This window comes from Aedes albopictus, chromosome 1 (assembly GCF_035046485.1).
Source record: "Aedes albopictus strain Foshan chromosome 1, AalbF5, whole genome shotgun sequence".
Taxonomy (NCBI): Eukaryota; Metazoa; Arthropoda; class Insecta; order Diptera; family Culicidae; genus Aedes; species Aedes albopictus.
Genome location: NC_085136.1, coordinates 58,134,818 through 58,150,670, shown reverse-complemented (window position 1 = coordinate 58,150,670; position 15,853 = coordinate 58,134,818). Strand labels below are relative to the sequence as shown.

General features: G+C 37.2%; 1 long non-coding RNA gene across 1 annotated transcript; it reads left to right on the top strand.

Moving 5' to 3' along the window:
- Positions 1 to 11,569: 11,569 nt before the first annotated feature.
- On the top strand, positions 11,570 to 13,233 carry LOC134284987 (uncharacterized). Its single transcript, XR_009996047.1, has 3 exons — positions 11,570 to 11,719; positions 11,790 to 11,857; positions 11,925 to 13,233. It is a non-coding gene; the product is annotated as an uncharacterized LOC134284987 (long non-coding RNA).
- The last annotated feature ends 2,620 nt before the right edge of the window (positions 13,234 to 15,853 follow it).

The window sequence follows — 15,853 nt, the reverse complement described above, 5'->3', positions numbered from 1 at the left end:
ATTTTCAATTTAGTAATAGGGTAAAAACACTATATTTTGCCACTGCTCTAGTTTTCGCCCCCTCCATACAAATTCCATTTTTTATGCGTGAAGTGTCGAAGATTAGTGCAGAATTTTAGGGGGCGAAGTCTAGTGTATTTACCCTAGATCTAGCACAGCCATTTCAATTTATCCATGAAATTTGCGTTTTGAATAATTAAGTTTTTTCACATAAAGTTAACATTCAAATTCAAAAACACAACTGAGGGATATCTGTGTCTAAGAGATTTGTTTGTGGAATGCTTAGTAGAAAATTGGAGAAATGAATCGAACTTATTGGAAAGTTCTTTGTGACATACATTAAGTAAAAACTTAGTACGTGCTGTTTTTTTTAAATTTTATATTTTGTTTGTTTCTAGGTTTACAATTTTATTATAGATGTGCCTTCAAATTTTCAGTTAACGGGCAATAATTTAGAAACGAAACAAACAACAAATAAAAAAGACTAAAGCCCCTTTTCATAAAACATTTCCATTTTTCCATTTCGTAATGTTCGGTAATGTTTTACCGAAATCTCAACCGTTAAGTTTGTTTTACAGGAAAAAATCGGTAAATGTAGCAACTTTTACCGAAGTTCGTTCAGATAAACCATAACATTTTACCGAAATTTGTTGATTTTTTATAGAATTTCGTTGAAAATCCATTATCGAACGCTCAGCGGTTGAGATTTCGGTAAAAATTACCGAACGCGACTAGCTGTGTATCTAGAATCGTTTATTTTTTTTTTATTTTCGCATCAGCCGTCTCCATATTGGCGATCCATAGCCTTAATCACTAGGCTAAATGTATTTCATGTTATTTGTCTTGCAGTATTCTCTACCTAATTTTTGAAAAAAGCGTATGAAAAAAAATCTAACTGTCCTTAAAAAAAATACTCCAAAACGCTTAGTTCGAATGAAGTTTTCGAAGAAGTTTGAGAGTATCTGTACAACTTTTAGAAAAAAAAACACTGAAGGTAATATTCATCGCGGATCTATGTTGGATGTTTTATGAAATTATTTAACAAATATATTTATTTGAAAATAACCTTATCGTCGATTTTTTTTAATTATTTTTCTGTAGAAAGCTGATTGAAAGGATGATCAAATGCTTCTAACATATTTTTAATTTTTTTTTCATCGAAAGCAACCATTTTTTGTTTTTTTATATCAAAAATAGGTTTTACGTACAAGTTTCAATGAAAAACCTTGTTAAAACTCATTCGAGACGGAATGAAATTGATGAAATCTGAGAAATTCTTGATCCTTTTTTTATAAAAACTGTAAAGCAATAAAAAATAATCAGATAATATTTTACAAGGTCCCATACGTTTTTTTTTTTTATTTTAGCTTCACTTTTACTTAAGTATTGTGTGATGTAGGGAAAACAATACAGGGTGTTAGGTTCCTGAGTGCAAACTTTTTAAAGGGTGATAGAGGACCATAAATGGTAACAAAAATTGTTCTACGCATATGGTCAAATCTCAACCGTTACGTAGTTATTGAACTCCCCATGTTTTTGACTCTTATTGCCTTAACTGGCTATAACTTAAAAATGGTCAAACTTATCGCACTTTTTTAACCCTTATTCGAAAGATTATTGAATTTTCTATCAAATGGCATCTTTGAACCGATCGCTTTAGTTAAATAACTAAGTTTTCTAGATCAAATAGCCTAAAAGTTGTGTGTTTTAATTTGTTTTTGTCAATTATCTTTGAAAAATGCGTTATAAATTAAAATTCTTTCTTTGGCAAAGTTGTGGCCCCTGTTTCACTCTACAATTCGTTCTTTGTCATCAAACTTCTATCTCTTATCGTTTTCTTGCAATTTCGATTTAAACGTCGCATTTCAGATCAGAAATTAGCAATCGTCATGGTAAGCACTTTTTTGCGCACTGTGCTGCACATTTAAATCAAAATTGCAAGAAAACGATAAGAGTTAGAAGTTTGGCGTCAAAGAACAAATTGTAGAGTGAAACAGGGGCCACAACTTTCCCAAAGAAAGAATTTTAATTTATTACGCATGTTTTAAAGATAATGGACATAAACAAATAAAAACACGCTATTTTTAGCTATTTTGCTCTAGAAAACTTTGTTATTTAGCTAAACCAATCGATTCAAAGATTCCATTTGATAGAAAATTCAATAATCTTTCGAATAAGAGTAAAAAAAACTGCGATAAGTTTGACCATTTTAAAGTTATAGCCAGTTAAGGCAATAAGAGTCAAAAACATGGGGAGTCCAATAACTACGTAACGGTTGAGATTTGACCATATGCGTAGAACAATTTTTTTCACCATTTATGGTCCTCTATCACCCTTTAAAAAGTTTGCACTCATGAACCTAACACCCTGTATATGTGGAAAACAATATATGTACATTGTTTTTTCATTGGAGCCTGTATGTAGATTCTATTTTTGAAAAAAAAGCATAAAAATTGCTTGCTTGTTCTTGTTTTGAAAATCGATAAAAAAAATCGAGAAAAATGGTTAGAAGCTTTTGACTATCCTGGGCTACTTGTCAAATTTTGAGACTGGAAGTCAGCTTTCAACAAAAAAAAAGTAATAAAAAAATCGAAGGGTAAGGTTATTGAAAAAATTAAACTTTATGACATCTAACATAGATCCGCGATGAATTTTACCCTCGGCATATTTTTTTCAAAAAGTTTTTCAAATATCCCAAACGCCTTTGAAGATATGAACAAAATTTTATTCATATTGAAAAATATCGAGTCAAAAATAGTATTTTATCGTGTTTTGGGGGAAACTGAGTTTGAGCCAAAAATATTGAGATTTAAAGGTGGCGTTGAATTTCCGAGTAATGAAAAGGTGCTTTCACTTTAAGTGCCACAACTTTTTCAATTTTCGACCGATTTACAATCTTTTTATGAATCTTGCCCAAATTATTTTCGAACAAACTTGTAGATTATTACATTTTTCCAAAGTCATGAAAAATATGAGCTTTTTTAGTTTATTTTTTTATTACAAAAAAAAAAACAACCAGGGCTTGATAACTTTTGAACTGTTTGATCAACTTCAAATCTTTTAGCTTGCTTTTGTAGATATTTTTGTTGTCCAAGAATGTTGTGAACAAACTGTACCTATAAAAAATTGTTTCAACATGGATAAATATCAAAAACCACCAAGATGCGGAGCCGCCATTTTTAAGAATCCAACATCTTGTATGTAAACATTTGTGTATCCACATAGCATTCCATTGTGGATACACGATAGATGTTGGCTTCTGTCAGGTGCATTAGGTGGGATTCGGGTTGCGTTCAAAATCACGTATTTTACAAGAAAATGAGAATTTTGGCAAGATTTTGATAGTTTTTATGCATAGTTTCGGGCTTAAAGTGAACAACATATTCTAAATAATCTTTGGAAGCCTTGAACTTCATTTTTTTTGAGTATTCTGTGTTAAAATATGTTCATGATTTAACACAAAGATTTTTTTTTGAAAAAAATCTTAAGACAATTGTTTAGAAATTACTCCAGAGATTCCTTTAATAAAATTTTCAGCGATGCCTTCAGATCTATTCTGGAGTTTCCGGAATTAGAAACTATTCCGGAAATCCTTAAGAGATATACCCTAAGGGTTTCGTCACAAATTTTTCGAAGGATTCTTCCAGAAAATCTTCCATGGCTTTTATTATAAATTCGATTACTATTTTTTTCAGAAATACCTCCAGATTTTCCCACAGAGGTTTTTTTACAAATTTCTCCAAGGATAACTATGAAAAAAAAATCCATAGATTTAAAATCCATCCTACAATTCATTTAGAAAATCTTTCACGAGTTCCTGAAACAATCTCACAGAGATTCATAAAGAAATACTTTCAGGGACTGCTTCGGAAACTCCTTGTAGATTTATTTTTAAAAATCTTTCAGGAAATCCTAAAGAAATTCAGTCAGAAATTCTTTCTCAAAATCTTCTAGGGATTCCTCAAGACTTTAGAATGTCTGCAAGAAATCCTTAAGTATTTCAAAGTCTAGATTCCTTTAGAAAATTTTTCAAAGCATTCATCTAGAAAACCTTTCAACTATTAAAGAAAAAATCAGAAGTTCAGAACTTCTTCAAAATTTTCGCAGAAGCTATCCAAAGAATTTTCTCCAAAGATTGCTTTTGAAATTCTACAAGATTTCTTCACTTTCCTTTAGATTTAGATATCTTCCAGATATTGCTTCAAGGATTTCTGAAGAAAGACTTAGAAAATCCTCCAGGGATTCACTCAGAATTTTTTTTACAGATACTTTCAGAGATTCTTATTTCTTTATTTTGGATTCTTAAAATACACCTGTTTTTTTATATATTCTCTCAAGAAATAATTTAGAATTTTCTTCCGATTTTTTAAAATTCTTTCTAAATTTCTTCTTCGACTATTCCAAGAAATTGCGGTGGACGTAAAGTAAGCGACACTGTGTTACAGTCCTAGTGGTTAACAGATTTTTTTTTTTTATAAAATAATACAGCGCAACATTTTTTGTCTCAAGAGCAAACTTATGTGTCTCCGAAGGATTTTGGGCCGCTGAATCCGAATCCCGGCTCAGATTTGCTCCAACACGTCACAATTTTGAGCTATACCTCAATTTATAGGACAAAATATGCGATTTTGGGCCTTTTCGACTGCAAGCCATTAAGCTTTGAAATATTTTTTTTAAGCAATCAAAAGGTTAATTGGTCAATTAACATCTAAGTTAACGACTCATGCAAAATATTTCGTTTTACCTAATCAAATTTGATAGATTTATGCATTTTATGTTAGTATGAAAACTTGCATGCAACTTTTGGAGGGTGACTTGTATGGGAAATATCGTACCTAACATAAATCGTTTAAAACTATCAAATACGATTTGGTAAAACGAAATATTTTGCATGAGTCGTTGATTTAGATGTTAATTGACCAATTAACCTTTTGATTGCCTAAAAAAAAATATTTCATTGCTTAATGGTTTGCAGTCAAAAAAGCCCAAAATCGCATATTTTGCCCTATAAATTGAGGTATAGCTCAAAATTGTGACGTGTTAGAGCAAATCTGAGCCCGGATTCGGATTCAGCGGCCCAAAATCCTTCGGAGACACATAAGTTTGCTGTTGAGACAGACAAAAAGTTAATTTTTGTTACGCTGTGTGATCATATTTGTAGTGATCATACTTTAAACTATCACTGTCCTAACATTTGTCCAATGTGGCTGATACGTTTCAATAACGTAGTCCGAGGTACCTATTTGTTTCAGAATTTTGAAATTACTCAATTTTGGCCGTAAGCATTCGTTATTTAAAACACTGTCCGCGCAGACTACTCGTTTAGCTCTTTTTAATATGCAAAATAACCGATATCACACACCAATTGCCACCACCAACAGCACTGAAACTGGAACGAGTCCTCCGGTTGTGAATTTTTCATGAAGTCAGTTTAGAAGCTACACCATCACCACCACCACCACCGCTGCCACCCACACCAAACTGCTCGGTTCAACGGTTCCAACCGGAATGAGTCCTTACTCCTTGTCACTTCACCCAAGAGGTTCTTCAATGCATTTAACTTTCCAGATTTTCCCACCGGTGATAGTTAAACCACACCACTTTCGTGCACCGATTGGGGACCTGACTGCTGCTGTCTTATCACACTGGAACGTCCGGACATCCACTGGGTATTCGAATCCGGCCGGCCCTTCTTTTTATAATTGGCAGGGAAAACATAGTAGTAAAATTTCCCTCCGCGGCGGTGTTTCGAACCGGGTGGACTCGGGGTATCAAATCACCTTGCACCGCGCGTTTCTCGCTTCGAATCGGTGCTGGCTTTTGCCTCCCCCACACACATGTGACCGGTGTAGTTCTAGGACTCGCGACTTTGGATTCAAATCGACTCTACTCAACTCGACCTGGGCAGTGGTGGTGAAGAAGCCCCCAAAAAGCCTCCTCGCACGCGTAACGAAACACACGTCGTCGTTGTCGTCTACACTTGATGTCCCTTCGGCGGGAACCTCGTGCGCCTCGTTTTGCTTCTTCTTCTTTCTTCATATTATTGGCGCGAGGTCGCCCGTCAATCGGAAGAGGAGGCAAGGAAGTCTTCCAGCATGTGAGCAGTGTTGCCATTTGAACACATTAACCTTCTTCGGACATTAAAAAAAGTTACGAATAATGCATTGGGGCCATTATGACCTAGAAAACCAAGCTGTCTACGGCAAAGTTGCTCAGAAGACTAAGTGCTTTCACATAGGAAACAATTTAGTTCGAGAATCACTCACTGGGTTGCGCTAGTGTTCTTAGGAGCTTCCAGTTCAATCTGAACGTCGTATATCTCGTCTTCTGGGCCACCTAGAAGGATACTATCTTCGGCAAAGTTGCTCAGAGCACTAAAAGTTTTCGCATCTATATAAATAAAAATGGAATGGTGTTTGTATGTCACGAATAGGCTCGGGAACGGGTCCACGGATTTACATGATTCTTTCACTGATACATTCGGACAGGGCTCCGACGTGTTCGTAAGAAAAAATAATTGTGAAAATCGACCGGGAAAGTACCGAAAACCGGAAAATTTGAAATTCCATTTTGCGGTTTACTGTTCTCCAGAACTGGCACGGTAAAGGCTGGGTATGCTGCGCAATTCAGATCCCATTGTGATCCACTAGCCTCTGCCCAGCAACCCCTATCCCTACCTCCACGCGGTACCGGCCGGAAACTATGAGCAACCTTAGGGAAGATCGGGTAACCAACCCCGGTGGGAACTTTGGTCGTAGGCAGACAGGGAAGGGGGGGTTTGCTTCGGTAAACCTGAGCGTCTGTTCTCCAGGAGGAGCGGCTCACAACAGCGTCTGATCCCCATGTTAGGGGCGGCTGATCTACGTCCGAGTGCCAGGGAAGGACTTTAAGCGCAACTGTGCACTATGGTCCTCCGGAAAGTAGGGGGTTGGTGTCAGGCCCTGCGAGCCAGCCGTAAAAAACCATTGTAACGGAAAATCAGCAACCGAATAATACGAATCGAGACCAACGGCGAACAAAAAGGACTTGCGATTGGAAACCCGGTACGTGGAACTGCCGATCTCTCAACTTCATTGGGAGCACCCGCATACTCGCCGATCTAGTGAAGGACCGCGGGTTCGGCATCGTAGCGCTGCAGGAGGTGTGTTGGACAGGATCCATGGTGCGAACGTTTAGAGGTAATCATACCCTCTACCAGAGCTGCGGCAACACACGCGAGCTGGGAACAGCTTTCATCGTGATGGGTGATATGCAGAGGCGCGTGATCGGTTGGTGGCCGATCGACGAAAGAATGTGCAGGTTGAGGATCAAAGGCCGATTCTTCAACTTCAGCATAATAAACGTGCACAGCCCACACTCCGGAAGTACTGATGATGACAAGGACGCATTTTACGCGCAGCTCGAACGCGAGTACGATCGCTGCCCAAGCCACGACGTCAAGATCATCATAGGTGATTTGAACGCTCAGGTAGGCCAGGAGGAGGAATTCAGACCGATGATTGGTAAGTTCAGCGCCCACCAGCAGACGAACGAAAACGGCCTACGACTCATTGATTTCGCCGCCTCCAAAAATATGGCCATACGTAGCACCTTTTTCCAACACAGCATCCCTTTTATCGTTACACCTGGAGATCACCACAGCAGACGGAATCTCAAATCGACCACGTTCTGATTGACGGACGGCACTTCTCCGACATTATCGACGTCAGGAAAGCGATTTTAGGTACCAAAATGAAATTCAAAAAATCTGAAAAAATCATGGAGGTTCAGAAAAAGGTGCTTTTTTGTATAAAATCAAAAAAATCAATACATTTTTCTTAATTTAAACACCCAATTTGATTAATGTCATTTGACAGATAACGTTCTAGTAGATAGAGCAAATCACCCCTTCCTTCCATTCTTCCGGTAGCTGTTTTGTTTCCCTGATTCTGACAATCAGTCGAGGTACAGCGGTGTAGACAAATGTCCAACATTTTCGTACTTGTCTTGACTAATTCAGCTGCATTCAGCGAAGCAATTGACTGTTCCCCATCATCCACCGTACTGACGCAGTCATTTTTCCCGCTACCTTGATCCTCCGTACCTGCATTCATTGTACTATTCAGGTGTTCATGAAAGTGCCGCTTCAAGCTTTTAATCAGTACACTTGGACAAGATGCTCTCGTCGTTACCCCTGCATAATTCGGCTAGCGCTACCTAGTTTTTTCATGTTCCCTCGCATAACGCAGGCCCTACAACGGGCTGCTTCCGCTTCTGCTTGTAGGTCAATTTAGCAATTCTAAGATTCTATAGCAATTCTAAGTAGAATCCAGGAATCCAGATATTCGAGTTGAGGATTTCTCTTGGAATATCTTCTAATTATTAGTACAGTAACACTGTACTATATGTGTAGATCATTCAAGGAATGGTATCTGACAATTCATTCATGAGTTCATGTTAGGGATTCCTCCAGAAACTTCTTCTGAAGATTTTTCCAGATTTTTTTTTGAAAGACTTTTACAGTAGTTTAACTAGGGAATTATTCTAGGGGTACTCACTAAACAGATTAAATCGCTGCGTAAGCCATGATTTTTTGCTTATTTGAAATGTTTCATGATTTTGCGAATGAAATAATCAAAGATTGCCTTGGTGATCACGACGTTTAATCAGTTTAATCTGTTTACGCTGTTAAGTGAATCCCCCTTCTATAATTCCTTCTGTGGATTAATCCTCAAATTCGATTGAAGTGTTTCTCAGAAACTCCTGAAGAATTATCATAAAACCAAAACTTAAGGTATGATGTTTTATGGTGGTACTAAAATCCTCTACAAAGCTAATTAGTCTTTAAAATCTTACTTGGGTATGGACCATAATTATCTGTTCAAGTCCATTTGGCGATTTACTGTGTTTTTGGCCAGTCAATTCTCGGAAGTTATTGGCTTTTCAGTAAAAGAAGGTGCTAGAATTCACCAGTTGGATGGAGTTGAGGTTCAAAGTGAAACTGTTTTTGGATGCTGCTGAGGTTTCGGAAGTACTCGATACGAATGTTGCTGCCAAAGGTAATGCAGGATGGGCAAATTTCCTGAAAATGCTTATCGGATTTGTTGGACAGCTTTGGAATCTGCTTTTGCGAAAAAGTCTGTGGCGCACCAGACACTCAAAAGGCTTCGCATGAAAGAATAAATGGTGATGCTCATCCATTTCATCGTTTTTGACGACTTTACTTACGCCTTCAGATAGCAACGATCCCCTCGTGACAGCCCTTGAAAACATCAGTGAAAATGAGCACACCTTTGAGACAGTCAAACAACGGTTGCTAGACGAGGAATCAAAGCGGACAGTTTTGATAGTGAATATGAAGCGACTGGTATTCGATAAGTATCATTCAATGTGAGTCAAGGTATGGTGAATAAGAAGAAAATTGTTCATTATTTTCACAATACATTTGAAGATTAAAAAAAAACGTTCGTCGTTGACTTGGCCAAGCCCTGCGTAGCCATAGAAGAAAGGTTGGTAGAACTAGCGAAAGGGCACGACGTTGCAGGGTACCCGATGAATAGGGTTGTTTAGTGAATAAAACATTGCAGGCGAAACTGGAAGCATTTCTGCATTTTTTTTGGTTTTAGATTTTTTATTAAATTACGAAGCAATATTTTCAAAATCGGTTTTCGTACACATGTAGAGTGTGGATCAAGGTATCCTCTGATTTTTTTGTGGTGGAAAATGTTTTTCGTTTTTGCAGAAACCATTTTTTGTGAAATTTTGTTCAAAAATGGTTTCCGCAAAAAAAAAACTCCTTTAAGTATGTACATGGACACCGTCTTCAGTCAACAGCTGTACAGAGTGAAACCTAACACTAGATAATGGACACAGCTTCTCGTAAAAAGTTTCATTGCCCGAAGCGGGAATCGAACCCTTACCCATGGTGCGATTAGAAACTTGGTGACCTTAACCAGACGGCTACGGGGCTCCACTCCTCGGAGGAACTTCTGGAGAGATTTTCCAAGAAACTTCTACACGGTCGGGGATTCCCGCAGCATTTATTTTGGAAATTCTGCTCATCTCAAGGTTTTTCCCAAGAGTTTCTGTAGGAACGCCCTTAGGCGCTTCTTTAGTAATACCTACAAGTGATCGTTCGGAATTCAGGAATTCTTTTGAGAAATCCTCAAAAAAAAAAAAAGAAAATTATTCGAGAATATATCTAAAAGTTTCAATACCTTTTTCCGGAATATCTTTAGAAGCTCATTAAGCATACTTCAGGAGATGTATTGGGGATTTTTTCAGGAACTTTCGAAGCCTTCTCTATGAGATCCTTTGAAAAAGCTTCTCGGAGCTCCTGTTTGGACTTCACCAACAATTCTTTCTAGGACTTCTCCAGGAAAATAACAAAAAAAAACTCCCAGAAGATTCGCTAACACAACGCTTAGAGGAATTTCCGAAAAAAAAAAACTACTTGAGAAATTTATGAACAAAGTCTTGAAGAAATTTCCGAACAATTTTCTGGATAATTCCTGGCGTTTTACTCTTTCTAAAATTTTAACTAATTATAAATAATAATCACAAATACCCTTCTGGAGAAATGTCTGAAGGCATGTCAATTTCCACGAAAGAACTTCAAAATATATTCCGGTAGTGACTCTCAAAAGAAAGCACTGGAAGAATTTTTAAAGTAACTCTTGAAAAAACTTTTTTTAGTAGCAATTCATATTCCTTTTAAGATTTTTTCATTAGTTTCAGTTGATAACAAACACCTCAAAATTCTTAACTCACTCACGCTTGATTAACTGTATTGCAGATTTTGGTACAACCTGCAAAAACATAGACCCTTTCATCTCCGCACACCTGGCGAAATATTTGCCAGCTTTTTCAGTTTTTAAGGCTCAAATAACCATCATTCAGTCACCAGCAATCATCAATTATTCAAAAGCAGTTTTCTCTCTAGAAATTCAAAAACCGTCAATGAAAATTATTTCACTGCTATCCAGATGCTGAGTAGAGTACAGTGATAAATTTTCATTACCATTGGTTGTGATTTCAGTGAAAAAACTGCTTTTTGATTTTCTGGTAAAGGATGATGGTTTGTTTCCTCTAAAGACTTATCACCAATTTAGAAAGCGGACGGACCTGACATATTTAAAAAAGATTTAGAAAATAGAGAATGTTCTGCAAATGTAGTTATGAATATAGTCAGCTCGAAAATAGAAAGCTATATATTCTAGCACTATCTTCTCTAAATAGTAAAGCCTCTTAAAACTATGCATTGTATTGCATTTGCGTATTTTAAAAACTAAAAAACAATAATCTTTGATGTAAGGCCGTTCGCAATGCTGTTTTATGTTGTATGGCGAGTTTTAAAAATTTTAAAACTCGCCATACAAAATAAAACAGCATTGCGAACGGTCATATTTTTTTTAATTTTTTTTTGTAATGAAAGTTTTTGTTTTTTTTTTATGCCGTTTTCGATGTGCAATCTGGCAACACTGCATATGGGTATCGATACACGCTAGCGTGAACTTGTAACCTGCTTGAATGCACTGTGGAACAGTAGGGGAGACGAACGAAGTGGCGGAAAAAAGTTCATATCGATATCGATAGCAGTTGAAAAATCCTTTGCTTCCAAACCCTTAATTTAATATCGGTACCGTCAGTACTGTTGGGAACGGTGCTGGCATTAGTAAGCTATAAGTTTCCCGAGGTCGATATCGTTTGAATCCGTGTATCATTACCAATATGTAATTGGGTAATGTCAGGAATTCAAAATGTGGCAAGTAATGTGCTTCAATAATGTTCTTTTCGATTCCTCATTTCAGTTCTACAAGTAACATGTGGAGAAATCCCTTAACTTGGAGTTACATAAATAAGCTTTTATAATTCATCAGTAAATAACTTCGGAGTAAATAAGTATGGGAATAATCTAACGAAGTTATATCGTTTATGAATTTCAGATTGCAATCTTATCATCTATGTTGCTCTTTACTGGCATGTACCAGATTTGATGGTACGTCGGAACATACTGTGAAAAACTTGACAATTGGAAGACACAGATTGTTGATTAAGTGGCTAATTGAGAGATGAAATGCAGCTTATGCAGAAGTATATTTTGTGAAGAAGGATCACGAGCGAAAAAGGTCTCATTTTCTGAATTCTTAAAGGGCTTTGGGGGGGGAAATGTTTGAAATAAATCTTGCAAAAAGTTCTACGGATTTCCTAATGGAATTTTCGGTGGAAATCGATTCCCAAAAAAAAACACTTGGAGAGGTCTTTTTAGAAGATATTTTAAAAGTTCAAGACCAACAATTGAAAAGGCCTCATTAACATTGCGTAAGCAAGCACGTTTTTGCCGACTTAGGGCCTTCTGGGATCCACCCACGCATCTCACCACCATTAACAGGAAGGTTGATGTTTGCGCTTTCTGTTAGTGGTGGTGAGGTGTGTGGGTGGAGTTCAAAAGCCCTCAAGTCGACAGAAACATGTTTGTTTATAAAATGCTGATACGGCCTTTTCAATTGTTGGTCTTGAGTTTTTTTTCATTTTTTTCTCTACAGCACTTCACCAGCAATAGTGCTTTTTCTAAACAGATTGTTTTGCATGTGCCAATCACTTGATTTAGGTATTTACTACTTATTTAAAGCCGATACTTTTATGAATGCTACACTATTGACCCAATTTGTGACGATTGCAAGAGAAGTAAATGCTGTTTTATCCTAATCCAATAAAAACTTTTTCAACATCAAACGGCCAATTTTGATAATTTAGTCCATAAACCTATCCCAGCGGTGCATTCCCAGTGCGGTAGACTCTTGACCACTAATTTGCCCCACGAGAAAATTCGTTATGTAAATTATTGTCCCCCATTCGAAGTCCTAAGAAGAAAACAGCTGAGTACGAACATCAGCGGCCATCGAATTGCACCTCATATAGGTGGGGGTGTAAATAGGGGAAATCAAGGTTGAAAACCCTTACAGCAAAAAAAAAAAAACACTTGATCATTAATAATTTCATTCATTGCTGTCAACTACACAAATGTAAGCACATACACAGCGTCCAAACTGAAATCTCAAGTAAATATGGAGTAAATCGTCAATCATCAAAGATATGTTATATAAATGCAAAAATGGTCAATTTATAAAGAAAGCTCTGGGTTAATAATAGTGAAAGTGCTGACACAGCATTGAAAAAGCTGGGTTTGTGCCAGTAGGGACGTAACGCCAAGGAATACAAAAAAGATGTTTTATACTGATTCCCCTCTACCATTATTGCTATATTGATGGAAGCCACAATAGAGACGTTCGAGAATCGCGTCGAGGGGGTGGAAGAACACCAGAGACAATTAGCGGATTGGTGTCGTCCACTTAGGCGCGCGTTCTAATTTGAAGTATGAACGACCGACGGACAGTGCAGTGGTGCAGTATGAAGTGGGGAGCAGCAGGACAGGAGCATAAGAACTGTAGAAGAGTCTTGCTTGGATAGGCGATCGGAAGACGCGGGTTTTGAATCCGATACGACGCGACGGGTGGAATAGGGGGGGCTAGGATTCGGTTACGTGTGTACACGCGAGCTCTGGTTGCCGCAAGAGGGTATGGGCACCATTCGAGACAAGAATAAGGTTTAGAGCAAGTGCATGAAGGAAGCCAGTCATTCGCTAAAGAAAGTGATTCTTTCCTTACTATTTGCGTTCGACGAATACCTGGACGAGCGGAAAAGTTGTTACGTCACTGATTTAAATTGATTGGTTGATGTATTTACATTGGTTGCAAAGATTAGAATATTTTTTCGTGGGGGTTAGGCATGGTACACAAATTACGTAACGCTAAAATCGGCGATTTCAGACTCCCCCCTCCCCCTTGTAACGCTTTTTGTATGAATACCAAAAATATTGAAAAAAAAAAACACTACACCGTCTTCAACCAGAGGTTGCACAGTCTGAACCAATCACTAACATTAGGCAACGGACAACACGGAACACCCAGTGGACCAATGAAGGATTTTTCGTTTGACGAAAAGTTTCTTCCGGCTGGAGCGGGAATCGAACCCTCACTCCGTGGCACTCACAACGCCTAAACGACTGACGCCGCTAACCGCACGGCCACGAAGCCCATTTGTATGGCTTGTAACGCTAAGCTAGACTTCCCCTTCCCCTATAGCGTTACGTAATTTGTGTACGATGCCTTATCATAGGTCGACATTGCAAGATGCATAAATCAGTAAACTAGAGCTTTGACTGCAAACACTTGATGTTCTACAGACTATAGTGATAATCTAATTCAAAGAGAACCATGCTTAAAAATTATACCATTAAACAAACAAATAAAAAATCCCATCTGTACATATGTACGTTGAGTTATTTGAAATTCATAAAATAAAAAATATTAAAAACGAAATTTAAAGAAAAGAAAGTCAAATGTTAATCTGTTAAAATGTAAATCTTAAGGTTTCCTTTTTTATGTGATTTGAATCTGGTAAAGCACACGTTACATAGTGTATTTTACATGACTATTAGCTGTATTGTAAGCCTCGAAGTGAAGGTTCGATTACTACTCCAGTAGGAGAAAAGTTTTCGTCGAACAAAAACTTCTTCATTGGACCACTGAGTGTCGTATACGTTGCTCGTTGTCTAATGTAAGTTATGTTCAGTCTGTATAGCCTCTGGCTGAAGATGGTGTATATTGTCTTTTTGCAAGAATTCTTTCAGGAGGAACCTGGAGAAAGTACTTGCCCTGAAGTTTTTCAAGAATTCTAGTAAGGGTCAAGCAGGAATTGTTCTTGAGGAGCTTTTTCAAAATCTTCTTTTAGAAAATTCCTACGGAGTTCATTTTTTTTTCATTTCATCAATGGTGTAGGGTATTTTTTTAAAAATTCCCTCCATATTGTTTCTTTCCAACTTCCTTTCGAAAGTTTGAGATTTCTTCGCATTTCTTGCAGAATTTCAGTTGTGCCAGATTTTCAAGACTTGTTTCCAAAATTTTCATTACAAGCTTTCATTTTTTTTGGGGTTTCCTGAATAATTTGGATGTTACTCGTCATTCTTTTTAACATTTGCTGAAATTTCTGTCTTCGTTGTATTTTTTATTTGTCGAATCAGAGCTTTTCATCATTTCTATAATTTAACTAGACCAGTATAACCTACAGAAATTTATTTGAATCACAGTACATCACGAAACAAAATTAGGGTTTGTTACCGCATTACATTTGTTCTGCTTTTCAACGCAGTTTTAGCTCGATTTATTATACAAAAAAAACTGGGAAGTTTTCGATTTCCCTAGAATTCTCATTATTCTTCAAGGATCATAATTTTCAAAAGCTTTTTCAGAAGTTGTTATCAAGCGCTTACTTACGCTTACGGTTCATTCTGAGGTTTATCAAATATTTGATCAAAAATTTTTGAAACTTTTCCTGTCCATGTAATTTGTCAAATGTTTCTAAAAAATCCTAAAAGATTCTTCCATGAGCTTGTTTTTGGGTTTCCCCAGGATTTCATCCAGGTATTCTTCCAGGAATTGCTTCAGAAATTGCTCCTGAATTCGTTTAGAAATTCGTTCCATAAATTTCTCCATGAATGTTACCAGTTGTTATTCCTCCAGAGATTCTTGAAAAATACAAATCCAGCAAAAACAAATTTCACATGTATAGCAGGAATTCCTATAGAGATTTCTTCAGAACCTTCAATGATCCCTTACCGAATTCTTACAGGGATTCGTTCCGAAATTTAGATTTTTTTTCCAGGAACTCTTTCGAAAATTGCTGTAGAACTTCTTCCTAAAATTCCTATAGGTATTCGTTCAGGAGCACCTTCAGGCAGGGGTTCCCAACTTTTTGAGCATACGACCCACTTCTGATTGTTATAGAATTGGCGACCCACCGGTACGAATTTCCA